Below are 13,810 nucleotides of genomic sequence, written 5' to 3'. Positions count from 1 at the left end.
AAAATATATCAATTATTCAGCGTTGGTAAGGAGATGACCCCCGCACTTGGCCACTCCTCATGTTCCAACACAATGGCGGCTCCATGGAAACGTCATCCATGCTGCCTGTGGTCTCAAGTGAAACAAATAAAAGGAGAACATCCATTTTGTGTTTGTTTGGTGTTTTCTTTTCTACAAAACCCCCAAAGCAGTAAAGCTGCCACGTTGTGTAAATGGTAAATGAAAACAAAATACAATAATTAGAAAATCCTTTTCAACCTATATTCAATTGAATAGACTGCAAAGCCATATGTGTTAGCTCATTTGGAATTTGATGCCTGTAACATGTTTCGAAAAAGCTGGCACAAGTGGCTAAAAAGACAGAGAAAGTCGAGGAATGCTCATCCAACAGTTATTTGGAACATCCCACAGGTGAACAGGCTAATTGGGAACAGGTGGGTGCCATGATTGAGTATAAAAGCAGCTTCCATAAAATGGTCAGTCATTCACAAACAAGAAAAAGGGCGCGGGTCACCACTTTGTCAACAAATGTGTGAGCAACATTCTTCACCTCTACTCTTTTCAGCAAAGGTGTCTTGTTAGTGAAATAAAATATGTCGTTATTGATTAGACCGTGGGACAAAAGAAGTGTTTAGTCAGCCACCAATTGTGCAAATTGTCCCACTTAAAAAGTAAATTTAATCAACTATGAGAGACATAATGGGGGAAAAGATAAAAGGTAATCACATTGTAGGTTTTTTAATTAATTAATTGGTCAATTCCTCTGTAAAATAAGTATTTGGTCAACTACCAACAAGCAAGATTTCTGGTGTTCACAGACCTGTAACTTCTCCTCTGTCCTCCACTCGTTGTATGAATACACTATATTGCCAAAAGTATTTGGCCACCTGCCTGCACTCACATATAATAATAATAATAATAATAATAGATTTTATTGGATAAAAAACACTTTACATTGCGTAACAACCTCAAAGTGCTACAGTGTATCCATCCATCCATTTTCTACCGCTTGGACTTTTAGGATCGCGGGGGGTCGCTGGCGCCTATCTCAGCTGCATTCAGGCGGTAGGCGGCGTACACTCTGGACAAGTCGCCACCTCATTGCAGGGCCAACACAGATAGACAGACAACATTCACACTCACATTCACACACTAGGGCCAATTTAGTGTTGCCAATCAACCTATCCCCAGGTGCATGTCTTTGGAGGTGGGAGGAAGCCGGAGTACCCGGAGGGAAACCACGCAGTCACGGGGAGAACATGCAAACTCCACACAGAAAGATCCCGAGCCCGGGATTGAACCCAGGACTGCTCGGGACCTTCATATTGTGAGGCAGATGCACTAACCCCTCTCCACCGTGCTGCCCTTGCTACAGTGTATTAAAAATAAAAATAAAAAGATAATAAAAATAAAAACTAGAACAGCCTAATAGCTAAAACTGGTATGCTTACATCTAAAAAAAGGACTTTAAAAAAAAACAAAAAAACGGTTTTAAGCCTTTTTTAAAAGTCCCCACAGTCTGTGGTGCCCTCAGGTGGTAAGGGAGAGCAGTCCACAGACTGGGAGCGGCGGAGCAGAAAGCCTGAACTTGAAGTGCCATCTCATTCCTAACCCATAGGGTTCAATATGATGTGGCTCCACCTTTTGTAGCTATTACAATTTAAACTCTTCTGGGAAGGCTGTGCACAAGGTTGCCAAGTGTAGTTATAGGAATTGTCCACCATTCTTCCAAAAGAGCATTGGTGAGGTCACAGACCGATGTTGGCCGAGATTTGTCCAAAAGGTGTTCCACCGGGTTTAGGTCAGGACTCTGTGCAGGCAAGTCAAGTTCATCCCCACCAGACCCTGTCATCCATGTTTTTTTGGACCTGACTTTGTGCACTGGTGCACAGTCCTGTTGGAAGAGGAAGGGGCCCACTCCAAACTGTTCCCACAAGGTTGGGAGCATGGAATTGTCAAAATGTTTTGGTATCCTGAAACATTCATAGTTCTTTTCACTGGAACTAAGGGGCCAAGCCCAACTCCTGAAACACAACCCCACTCCATAATTCCTCCTCTATCAGATTTCACACTCGGCACATTGCAGTCTGAAATGTAGCCTTCTTCTGCCAACTTCCAAACCCAGATTTGTCCATAAGATTGCCAGATGGAAAAGCGTGATTCGTCACTCCTGAGAAGGCGTCTCCACTGCTCTAGAGTCCAGTGGTGACGTTCTTTACACTACTTTGCATTGGACTTGGTATGTAGGGCTTATATGCAGCTGCTCAGCCGCGGAAACCCGTTCCATGAAGCTCTCTGCGTACTGTATTTGGGCTAATTTGAAAGTGACGTGAAGTTTGGAACTGACTGTACAGAAAGTCTTTGCACTATGCGCTTCAGCATCCGCTGACCCCTCTCTGTCAGTTTACGTGGCCTACCACTTCCTGGCTGGGTTGCTGTTGTTCCCAAACTCTTCAATTTTCTTATAATAAGGCCGACAGTCGACTTTGGAATAGTTAGGCGCTAGGAAATTTTGCGACTGGATTTGGTAGCACAACCTATGACAGTTCCACGCTAAATAATTTAACCCTTTACCCACACGCTCTATTTTTTAACCCACCTCTTCCTAACCCCCAGTATCCCGTAAATCCTATAATATAACCCTGTGGTCTTCAAAAACAGTAATAGTGTCTTCACATGTTTCCTGTCCCTCATATTTAACACCCCAGTCATTGTTAGTTCATCAATACTGTTAGTTTCCTGCTATTAATACTCCTCTCCGTCTCTCATATGTACTACAGCTAATTAGTACATGTTCTACAGACTCCCACACACAGTCCTGTTTGATGTTTGCCTATTATCTGCAATATTTTTATTTGACATATCTTTAATCTTCTCACTATAATTTCTTTCCTCCTCATTGCGCTTCCAACTTTTTCCATGTTTACACTGTGCTGTATTTCACAAAAATGTCTTCCTTTGACTTCTCTTTCCCATTTTTCTTGGCACTTTGATTGCTTTTCTGGCTGCATACTAACTAAGTAGATAGATAGATGGATAGATAGTACTTTATTGATTCCTTCAGGAGAAGTATGGCGGAGAAGTATGGCGGGCCAAATGGGTCAAAATTAAATGAATGAATCAATGAAATGATGGAAGGAATTGAATCACAAAAAAATGGATAATGCATGACATACAAGTAAATTGTAAAGATTTAGGTGGCTATTTTCTTACTTCTCGGTAGCATGGTCAAAGTTCATTGAATCATCCGTCCATCCATCCATTTTCTACCGCTTGTCCCTTTTGTGGTCAATCAATCTTAAAACAATTTCTTAAATGCGTCATTGATAATGATTTATAATTAAAAAATGTAATTGGTAAATAATCAAATGATGGAAGTAATGAAATCACCAAAAATGGATTAATTATTAATCAAAGGATTTCAATTTCATTTGAATTTAAATAAAATTACACATTTAATACCACGTGTGTGTGTTTTATTCCAATTTTACTTACTGAAAGACACATTTAGGTAATTCTTTAAATATGTATCTAATTAATTTTGTCCCATTTGGCCCTCCATAGCTATTTTCCAGTTTCATTGTACTTCCATTGCATTTTGTTTGGTCTGTAGGTTTATGTTTTGGCTTTTAAAGGGTTAAAATCCTTCAATTGTAATGACTATTTTCTACAGTTCAGGCTTGGTTTTTTTTTTGTTTTCTTAAATAGCCATAATAACAAATAATATTTTATTGAGGTTTTTTGACAAATGTGATTATTTTGCCTCATCGTTCGGAAAAAATAATAATTTTAAAGGCCTACTGAAACCCACTATTACCCACCACGCAGTCTGATAGTTTGTATATCAATGATGAAATATTAACATTGCAACACATGCCACGATGGCCTTTTTAATTTACTAAATTACAATTTTAAATTTCCCTGGAGTTTCGTCTTGAAAACGTTGTGTAATGATGACGTGTACGCAAGACGTCATGCGTTTTTAGGAAGTATGAGCGCTGCACACACACAAAGCTAAATGTCGTCTGCTTTAACCGCATAATTACACAGTATTTTGGAGATCTGTGTTGCTGAATCTTTTGCAATTGGTTCAATTAATATTGGAGAAGTCACAGTAGAAAGATGGAGTTGGGAAGCTTTAGCCTTTAGCCACACAAACACACAATGATTCCTTGCTTAAAATTCCTGGAGGTGAAAATTTACTATGGATCAGAGCGCGGTCAAGGGAATATGGATCCCTACCAAATGCCAACCAGCAGGTTTCGGTGAGAAAATTGTGGTTAAAAAGTCAGTTCTTACCGGAGAAAAGCTGAGCATGGGCCGTCCATGAAGCTGCCGTGAACTTCCATGAGACATTGGCGTCAACACACCCTTGGAGATACCCTTCCAACTATCAGGTACTATTAAACTCACTAAAACACTAGCAACACAATAGAAAGATAAGGGATTTCCCAGAATTATCTCTAGTAAATGTCTCTAAAAACATCGGAATCCGTCCCAATGCATTTGCGTTTTTTTCTTCTTCTAGTCCGTAGCTATCAATATCTTTAAACACAAATCTTTCATTTTGCTCAAATTAATGGGGAAATTGTCGTTTTCTCTGTCCGAATAGCACTTTTTGTTGGAGGCTCCCATTAAAAACAATGTGAATATTTGAGGAGCCCCCAAGCGTGTGACGTCATCGTCTGCGACTTCCGGTAGAGGCAGGGCTTTTCTCTTAACACCGACAGTTGCGAACTTTATTGTGGATGTTCTCTACTAAATCCTTTCAGCAAAAATATGGCAATATCGCGAAATGATCAAGTATGACACATAGAATGGACCTGCTATCCCCGTTTGAATAAGAAAATCTAATTTCAGTAGGCCTTTAAAGTATACCAAAATTTAAAAAATGCAGTCTCCCTAAGTAAATTATGTTATCAATAATTGTGTGTCAATATTGTGCAACCAGAGCATAAAGGGCTAATATGCAATGTTGAAATGTGCAATTATTTAATAAATACTGGAAAAATCCTGTTAAAAGTTGAAACTATATCAAGTAAAATGTGAAGATTTAGGTGGCAATTTTCTTACTTCCTGGTAGCATGGTCAAAATTCATTAAATCATCCGTCCATCCATCCATTTTCTACAGCTTGTCCCTTTCGGGGTCAATCAATCTTAAAACAATTTCTTAAATGCGTCATTGATAATGATTTATCATTTAAAAAAAAATCTGTAAATAATCAAATGATGGAAGTAATGAAATCACCAAAAATGAGAATGAGTAGTTAAATGATTTAAATTTCATCTGAATTTAAATAAAATTACACATTTAATACCATGTGTCTGTGTTTTATTCCTATTTTACTCAATGAATGACACATTTAGGTAATTTTTTAAATATGTAGCTAATTCATTTCGTCCCATTTAGCCCTCCATAGCTATCTTCCAATTTAATTGTACTTCCATTGCATTTTGTTTTGGCTTTTAAATGGTTAAAATCATTCAACTGTAAAGACTATTTTCTATATTCCAGGCTCTTTTTTTTATTTTAAAGATAGCCCTAATAACAAATAAAATGAAAAAAATATGTTAAAAAAAAATGACCCAAGTATTTTGCCTTATTACAGCGTTGGAAATAAAAGAAAAAAACAAAAACAAAAACAAAACTAAAAGTTATAAAGTATACAAAAAATAAATAAATAAATAAAATAGATAAATAAAATAAATATAGAACATATAAACACAGTCGCCCATGTACATTATATTGTTAATACTTGTCTGTCAATATTGTGAAACCAAACCATAAAGTGGAAACATGCAATGTTGAAATGTGCAATTATTCAAGAAATGCAGAAACACAGGAAGGATAAACTGAATCATTTGTTTCCTTTTAAGAGTTCAAACCATGGGTGTCAAACTCTGGCCCGCCGCGTACTTTCATTTGGCCCGTAAGACAATATCAAATTAATATTAGAGCTGGCCCGTCGGTATTATACAGACCGCATTCACCGCGAATACTCATACATGCCAACCCTCCCGATTTTCCCGGGAGATTCCCAAATTTCAGTGCCCCCCGAAAATCTCCTGGAGGCAACCATTCTCCCGAACTTCTCCCAATTTCCACCCAGACAACAATATTGGGGGCGTGCCCTTTAGGTACTGCTATTAGCGTCCCCTACAACCTGTCATCACATCCGCTTTTTCTCCTTACAAACAGTCACGTAATACATGCGGTTTCTACACACAAATAAGTGAATGCAAGGCATAATTGGTCAACAGCCATACAAGTCACACTGAGGGTGGCCGTGTAAACCACTTTAAACTTTAAACTATAAACTACTGACCAACAGCATCTCTGTCTGGACTGGAGCCTGCAGTGCCTCGGACTGGAAGTCTCTCCAGAGAGTGGTGAGGACGGCGGAAAAAATTATCAGGACTCCTCTTCCTCCTATCCAGGAGATTGCAAAAAGCCGCTGCCTGACCAGGGCTCAGAAAATCTGCAAAGACTCCTCCCACCCCCACCAAGGACTGTTTTCACTGCTGGACTCTAGGAAGAGGTTCTGTAGCCTCCGAAGCCGAACCTCCAGGTTCTGTAACAGCTTCTTCCCTCAGGCCGTAAGACTCTTGAACGCATCATAACTATCCCCTCAATTCCCCCCAAATTGGATTAACTCGCTGGAATATAAAGACAACATCCATAAACCTGCATGCATATGCAAAAGTGCAATATATTTATCCGTACAGTAATCTATTTATTTATATCTGCACCTTATTGCTTTTTTTATCCTGCACTACCATGAGCTAATGCAACAAAATGTCATTCTTTTTTGTACTGTAAAGTTCAAATTTGAATGATAATAAAAAGGAAGTCTAAGTTTAAGTCTAAGTCTAAGTCTTTAACACTGTTACAAATATGCGCCACACTGTGAACCCACACCAAACAAGAATGACAAACACATTTCGGGAGAACATCCTCACCGTAACACAACATAAACACAACAGAACAAACACCCAGAAGCCCTTGCAGCACTAACTCTTCCGGTACGCTAACGTTGATATTTACCTCAGAATGCTGCAAATAGAAAAAAGGCATTCAATTTTTTAATTAAAATTTTATTAAATTTAGCATTGATGTTTTTTCTTTTTTTTTTTTTTAATGTTGATTTTGCACTATTAAGTTATATCAGCGTTGCTTGTTCCATATTCGGTATTGAAGCAAATCAGTGTAGCAAACTGAGCAATAATTAATGTTTTATTTGTGCACTTTCTCTCGCTACTTCAAGGCTTGAATGTTTGATTCATTCATTATTGTTATTTTGTTTTCAAATTTACTATAAGCCAGTAGAAAAAGTTTATTTTGATATTTACCTCAGAAGGCTGCAATTAGAAAAGAAGCATTACATTTTTATTTACATTTTATTTGATATGACATTGATATTCTTTAATTATTATCATTATTTAAAACTCGATTTTGCATGTCAATATAATGTTATATAATCCTTGCTTGTTCAATATTCAATGGAAAACTTGTTTGGGTCCTTATTAAAAGGTTAACTTCTTCAACCTTGGCCCGAAGCTTTGTTCAGTTTTAAATTTTGGCCCACTCTGTGTTTGAGTTTGACACCCCTGGTTTAAACTAAATAAAGTCAATTGTAAAGATTTATTATTAGTTCATTAGTAGAAGTTACAATAAGTGACATTTGAGAGGCTTTTGTGAGGCTTTGGCAGCGTTTAAAGGGTTAACTGTGGTTGCTATGGAGACGTAAACGGCGCTGTGGACTTGACATGCCTGTAAGAGGAGACAAGGGCAGACAGGAGGCAAGGGGCGGAGCCTGTGCAGGGGCGGGACTTCCTGCGCCGCGTCCTCGCTTCCCATTGGTCACTTGCGTGTCACGTTACCAGTTTGGAATGCAAACGGTAAAAAAAAAGTTGCTAGTTTGTCTGCCATTGCTGGCGCGTCACGTCGGAGCTGCAGGACTCCGCCGAGCGTCCACGAGTGGAATAAGCTTGCAGGACGACGTCAGGACGCGACACACGGACGGAGGGTTCACGACGGCGGTACGTGGAGAAGCATAGTTTGCCTTTTGGGGCTGCTTGCTTGTTTGTTTTGTGTGCTGGCTTGCTAGCTAACATGCGTGACTGGCTGCATGTTGTTGATGTGGTCTGGACTCCTGAAGGTTCCTGTGCACGTGCTCCCGTGTGTCACGACCCACGGAAGTCATGACGTCATTGCGTGATTAAAGCAATGCTAACGTGATTAGTTAGCCTGCAATGACAACGACTACATGAGCACTTCCTTTAAAATGGACCAGCCCGTCCAGCTTGTTGACAGGACAGTGTGTTGCACTTTGTACTTTACACACAAAGTCATGTGACATACATACGTGATATGACACACATGCGTGATATGACATACATACCTGATGTGACAAACATGCGTCATCTGACATCAATGTGACATACATGCCCGATGTGACATTGATGTGACATATATGGGCGATGTGACAAACATATCTGATGTGACTTACATACATGATGTGACATACATACGTGATGTGACATACATGCGTGATGTAACATACGTACATGATGTTACATACATACGTGATGTGACATACATGCGGGATATGACATACATGTCACATACATGCATAATGTGACATGCGTGATGTGACATACATGTTTGATGTGACATACATGCGTGGTGTGACATACATACATGATATGACATACATACGCGTAACTGATGGGACATCAATGTGACATGTATACTCGATATGACATACATACCTGATGTGACAAACATGCGTCATGTGACATCAATGTGACATACATATCCGATGTGACATACATACCTGATGTGACATTAATGTGACATACATGCTTGATGTGACATACATATATAATGTGACATACATGCGTGATATGACATACATGTGACATACATGCATAATGTGACATACATGCATAATGTGACATACATGCTAGATGTGACATATATACATGATGTGACATACATGCGTGGTGTGACATACATACGTGATAAGACATACATATGTGTGACTGATGTGACAAACATGCGTGATGTGACATACATGCGGGGTGTGACATACATACCTGATGTGACATACATACGGGGTGTGACATGCATACCTGATGTGACATTGATGTGCAAGATGTGACATACATGTGCGATGTGACAAACATACGTGCGGGTCGCATTTTAATGCGGGATCGTTCCTCCAACGCAAACATAGACACTCCGGACAACAACTAAAAGGTAAGAATGATTTAATAACAAAACACAGGTACAAAAACAGACGAAAAGAAACGCGTGGCGAAAGCACAGAAGCTAATGCTAACACTAGCACAGGATCAGGTAACAAGAAATCTAGTAATTACCAACGAAACAGTTGCATACCGCAAACAAGGGACCAAGACCGACTGACGGGACAAGGCAGGCTTAAATAAGGAAGTAATTAACAAAAACAGGTGTGCGTCTGGAACCCGCAGCAGGTGAAATTAATATGTTGCCATGGTGACCAAACTGACTCACAAAAAGGTACACAAACAACAAAAGGAGTCCAAACTAACAGAAAATAACTAAACTAAACATGATCCAGACTACGGATCATGACAACATCGATGTGACATACATGCTTGATGTGACCTCGATGTGACATACATGCTTGATGTGACCTCGATGTGACATACATGCTTGATGTGACCTATTAGCGTGATAAATAAATAAATAAATGGGTTGTACTTGTATAGCGCTTTTCTACCTTCAAGGTACTCAAAGCGCTTTGACACTACTTCCACATTTACCCATTCACACACACATTCACACACTGATGGAGGGAGCTACCATGCAAGGCGCTAACCAGCACAATTCAGGAGCAGGGGTGAAGTGTCTTGCTCAGGACACAACGGACGTGACGAGATTGGTACTAGGTGGGATTTGAACCAGGGACCCTCGGGTTGCGCACGGCCACTCTCCCACTGCGCCACCACGTCCCCAATGATGATGATGTGACTTACATGCGTGATGTGACTTACATGCGTGATGTGACATACATGCGCGATGTGACAAACATACCTGATGTGACACCGATGTGACATACATACGTGATGTGACATACATGCGTGATGTGACATACATGCTTGATGTGACATACATACAAGATGTGACACACATATGTGATGTGACATACATGCGTGATATGACATACATGTGACATACATGCATAATGTGACATACATACATGATGTGACATACATGCGTGACGTGACATACATGCGTGTTGTGACATACATACGTGATATGACATACATACGTGTAATTGACGTGACAAACATGCGTGATGTGACATCAATGTGACATACATACCTGATGTGACATACATGCGGGGTGTGACATACATACCTGATGTGACATTGATGTGCAAGATGTGACATACATGCGCGATGTGACAAACGTACCCGATGTGACATCGATGTGACATACATGCTTGATGTGACTTTCTAGCATGATGTGACTTACATGCGTGATGTGACATACATGCGTGATGTAACATACATACGTGATGTGACATACATAATGTGACATACATGTGTGATGTAACACATGTGTGATGTAACATACATATGTGATGTGACATACACAATGTGACATACATGTGTGATGTAACACATGTGTAATGTGACATACATTTGTGATGTGACATACATACACAATGTGACATACATGGGTGATGTGACATACATGCCTAAAGTGACATAGATGCATGATGTGACCTACATACATACATGATGTGACACACATGTGTGATGTGACATACATGTGTGATGTGACATACATACATGATGTGACACATGCATGATGTGACATACAGTGGGGCAAAAAAGTATTTAGTCAGCCACCGATTGTGCAAGTTCTCCCATTTAAAATGATGACAGAGGACTGTAATTTTCATCATTGGTACACTTCAAATGTCAGAGACAGAATGTGAAAAAAAATCCAGGAATTCACATTTTAGGAATTTTAAAGAATTTATTTGTAAATTATGGTTGAAAATAAGTATTTGGTCAACCATTCAAAGCTGTCCCTGATGGACGGAGGTTTTGGCTCAAAATCTCACGATACATGGCCCCATTCATTCTTTCCTTAACACGGATCAATCGTCCTGTCCCCTTAGCAGAAAAACAGCCCCAAAGCATGATATTTCCACCCCCATGCCTCACAGTAGGTATGGTGTCCTTGGGATGCAACTCAGTATTATTCTACCTCCAAACACCACGAGTTGATTTAATACCAAAACGTTCTATTTTGGTTTCATCTGACCACATGACATTCTCCCATGTGCTCTCTTGCAAACTTCAGACAGGCCTGGACATGCACTGGCTTAAGCAGGGGGAGACGTCTGGTACTGCAGGATTTGATTCCCTGTTGGTGTAGTGTGTTACTAATGGTAACCATTGTTACTTTGGTCCCAGCTCTTTGCAGGTCATTCACCAGGTCCCCATGTGTGGTTCTGGGATTTTTGCTCACCATTCTCATGATCATTTTGACCCCACAGAATGAGATCTTGCATGGAGCCCCAGATCGAGGGAGATTATCCGTGGTCTTGTATGTCTTCCATTTTCTGATAATTGCTCCCACAGTTGATTTTTTTCACACAGCTGCATTGCTATTGTAGATTCACTCATCCCAGTCGGGTGGAAGTCTACAGTTCTTTTCCTGGTGTCCTTTGACAGCTCTTTGGTCTTGGCCATTGTGGAGTTTGGAGTCTGACTGTTTGAGGCTGTGGACAGGTGTATTTTATACAGATAACGAGTTCAAACAAGTGCCATTAATACAGGTAACGAGTGGAGGACAGAAGAGCTTCTTAAAGAAGTTATAGGTCTGTGAGAGCCAGAGATCTTCATTGTTTGACGTGACCAAATACTCATTTTCCACCATAATTTACAATTAAATTCTTAAATTTCCTACAATGTGAATTCCTGGATTTTTTTTCACGTTCTGTCTCTCACAGTTGAAGTGTACCTATGATGAAAATTACAGACCTCTGTCATCATTTTAAGTGGGGGAACTTGCACAATCGGTGGCTGACTAAATACTTTTTTGCCCTACTGTACATGCGTAATGTGACATACATGCGGGGTGTGACATACATGCGTGATGTGACATACAAACATGATGTGACATCAGTGTTGGGTTAGCTACTGAAAATCAGTAATTAGTTACTGTTACTAGTAACTTTATTTCAAAAGTAACTTTGTTACTAACTCAGTTACTTACACCGAAAAGTAATGCTTTACTTTGAAAAGTAACTATTTAGTTACTTCTTTTTTTTTCAAGGCTCTCGTTAATGCCCTTTTAGTCTTCATTGCAGTACTGTTATTGCACTGGAGAAAAAAACAATCTGTGGATCAACTTGACATGCATTTGCATCTCTGAACTCTGTTTAGTCATGTGGTCTATGTACAACACACAAAGACAAAGATATGATTCAAAGAAGCCATTTTTTTCGGGTCAGAAGAAATTGACAAAATGATTTGAAATAGTTGCAACAGAACATACATAAGTAACAAACCGCATAATAACAACATGTCACAACATAGCTGTTAAGCTGGCTTCACCAAAGGAAGGCACACATGACATGATTATATGTCATGTCACTATATACAGCACACCTACTGCAATACACACACCTAACCAGGCCTTTTTTTCTCTCAAGGAATTGTGAAATAAAATCATGTCTTCTGTGAAGCACAGAATACTCTACACATATCCCCAATTTTAGTTTAGGGCCCACTAGAATCCCTCTTTATGTTTGTGAACTTTATAGTCTATACATTTAGACAAGTCTAAAATGAAAGCGTATATAAGATTATTGACAGTGTGTGTATCTTCAGTGCTGAATGATGAGCAGAGGCAGAGGTTGGATGGTCTTTAGCTTGCTTTCCATGTTTATGCACTCACTGTCCACTGTGTCCAGGAACTTGGGAAATGTTTTTGTGCCATTTGCTGTTTGACGCCCGCTATCAGGCTAATTAGCTGCCTGAAAGCGGGGGACCCCACTGTAGAAATAGCCTGCATGTCTTCTACCACATACGCTGCAATGGCTCTATCAATACTACTCAGTGGCCTAGTGGTTAGAGTGTCGGCCTTGAGATCGGTAGGTTGTGAGTTCAAACCCCGGCCGAGTCATACCAAAGACTATGAAAAAATGGGACCCAGTGCCTCCCTGCTTGGCACTCAGCATCAAGGGTTGGAATTGGGGTTAAATCACAATAAATGATTCCCAGGCGTGGCACCGCTGCTGCCCACTGCTCCCCTCACCTCCCAGGGGGTGATCAAGGGGATGGGTCAAATGCAGAGGCCAAATTTCACCACACCGTGTGTGTGTGTGACAATCATTGATACTTTAACTTTAACTTTAATGGCTCTATCAATGTTGTCCTGGCTAACAGTCCCTCTGTTAAAATCCTTAGGTGAATTGTTTCTCTTTACTAGCTTTGTCGAAGCATGTTGCTTTTGTAGCTGTTTCAGCAGATTTGAATTGCTGTTTTGGGCAGTAGATAGGATCTTTGATCCATGACACAACTTACATCTAACTAAAATGCTCTTTTCTTTGTGCTTGACAAAAAAAGAGTAGTGAGAATATCTCCATGTTAAGAAACTCTGCTTCGGCTCCGCAATGATGTCTTGTTAGTAAACACAGACACGCCCCCCGCCTCACACACACACTCAACACACACACAGCGCGCAGCGCGCCTCTCTCTTCTCCGGCTTGTGTTACAGGAAGAATCAAAAGGAAGACA

At 40.0% G+C, this 13,810-nt stretch overlaps 1 protein-coding gene across 1 annotated transcript in view; it reads left to right on the top strand.

Annotated features, from left to right (window-relative positions):
* The first annotated feature begins 7,896 nt into the window (after positions 1–7,896).
* phc2b (polyhomeotic homolog 2b (Drosophila)) overlaps positions 7,897–13,810 on the top strand; it is a 104,078-nt gene continuing 98,164 nt past the window's right edge. The window contains exon 1 of the mRNA XM_061885681.1: positions 7,897–8,041. The gene's annotated coding sequence lies outside the window, so the exon portion shown is untranslated. The remainder of the gene's footprint in view (positions 8,042–13,810) is intronic.

The sequence above is a fragment of the Nerophis ophidion genome, linkage group LG02, assembly GCF_033978795.1.
Source record: "Nerophis ophidion isolate RoL-2023_Sa linkage group LG02, RoL_Noph_v1.0, whole genome shotgun sequence".
Classification (NCBI taxonomy): domain Eukaryota; kingdom Metazoa; phylum Chordata; class Actinopteri; order Syngnathiformes; family Syngnathidae; genus Nerophis; species Nerophis ophidion.
This window is presented reverse-complemented; position numbering and strand designations above follow the sequence as displayed.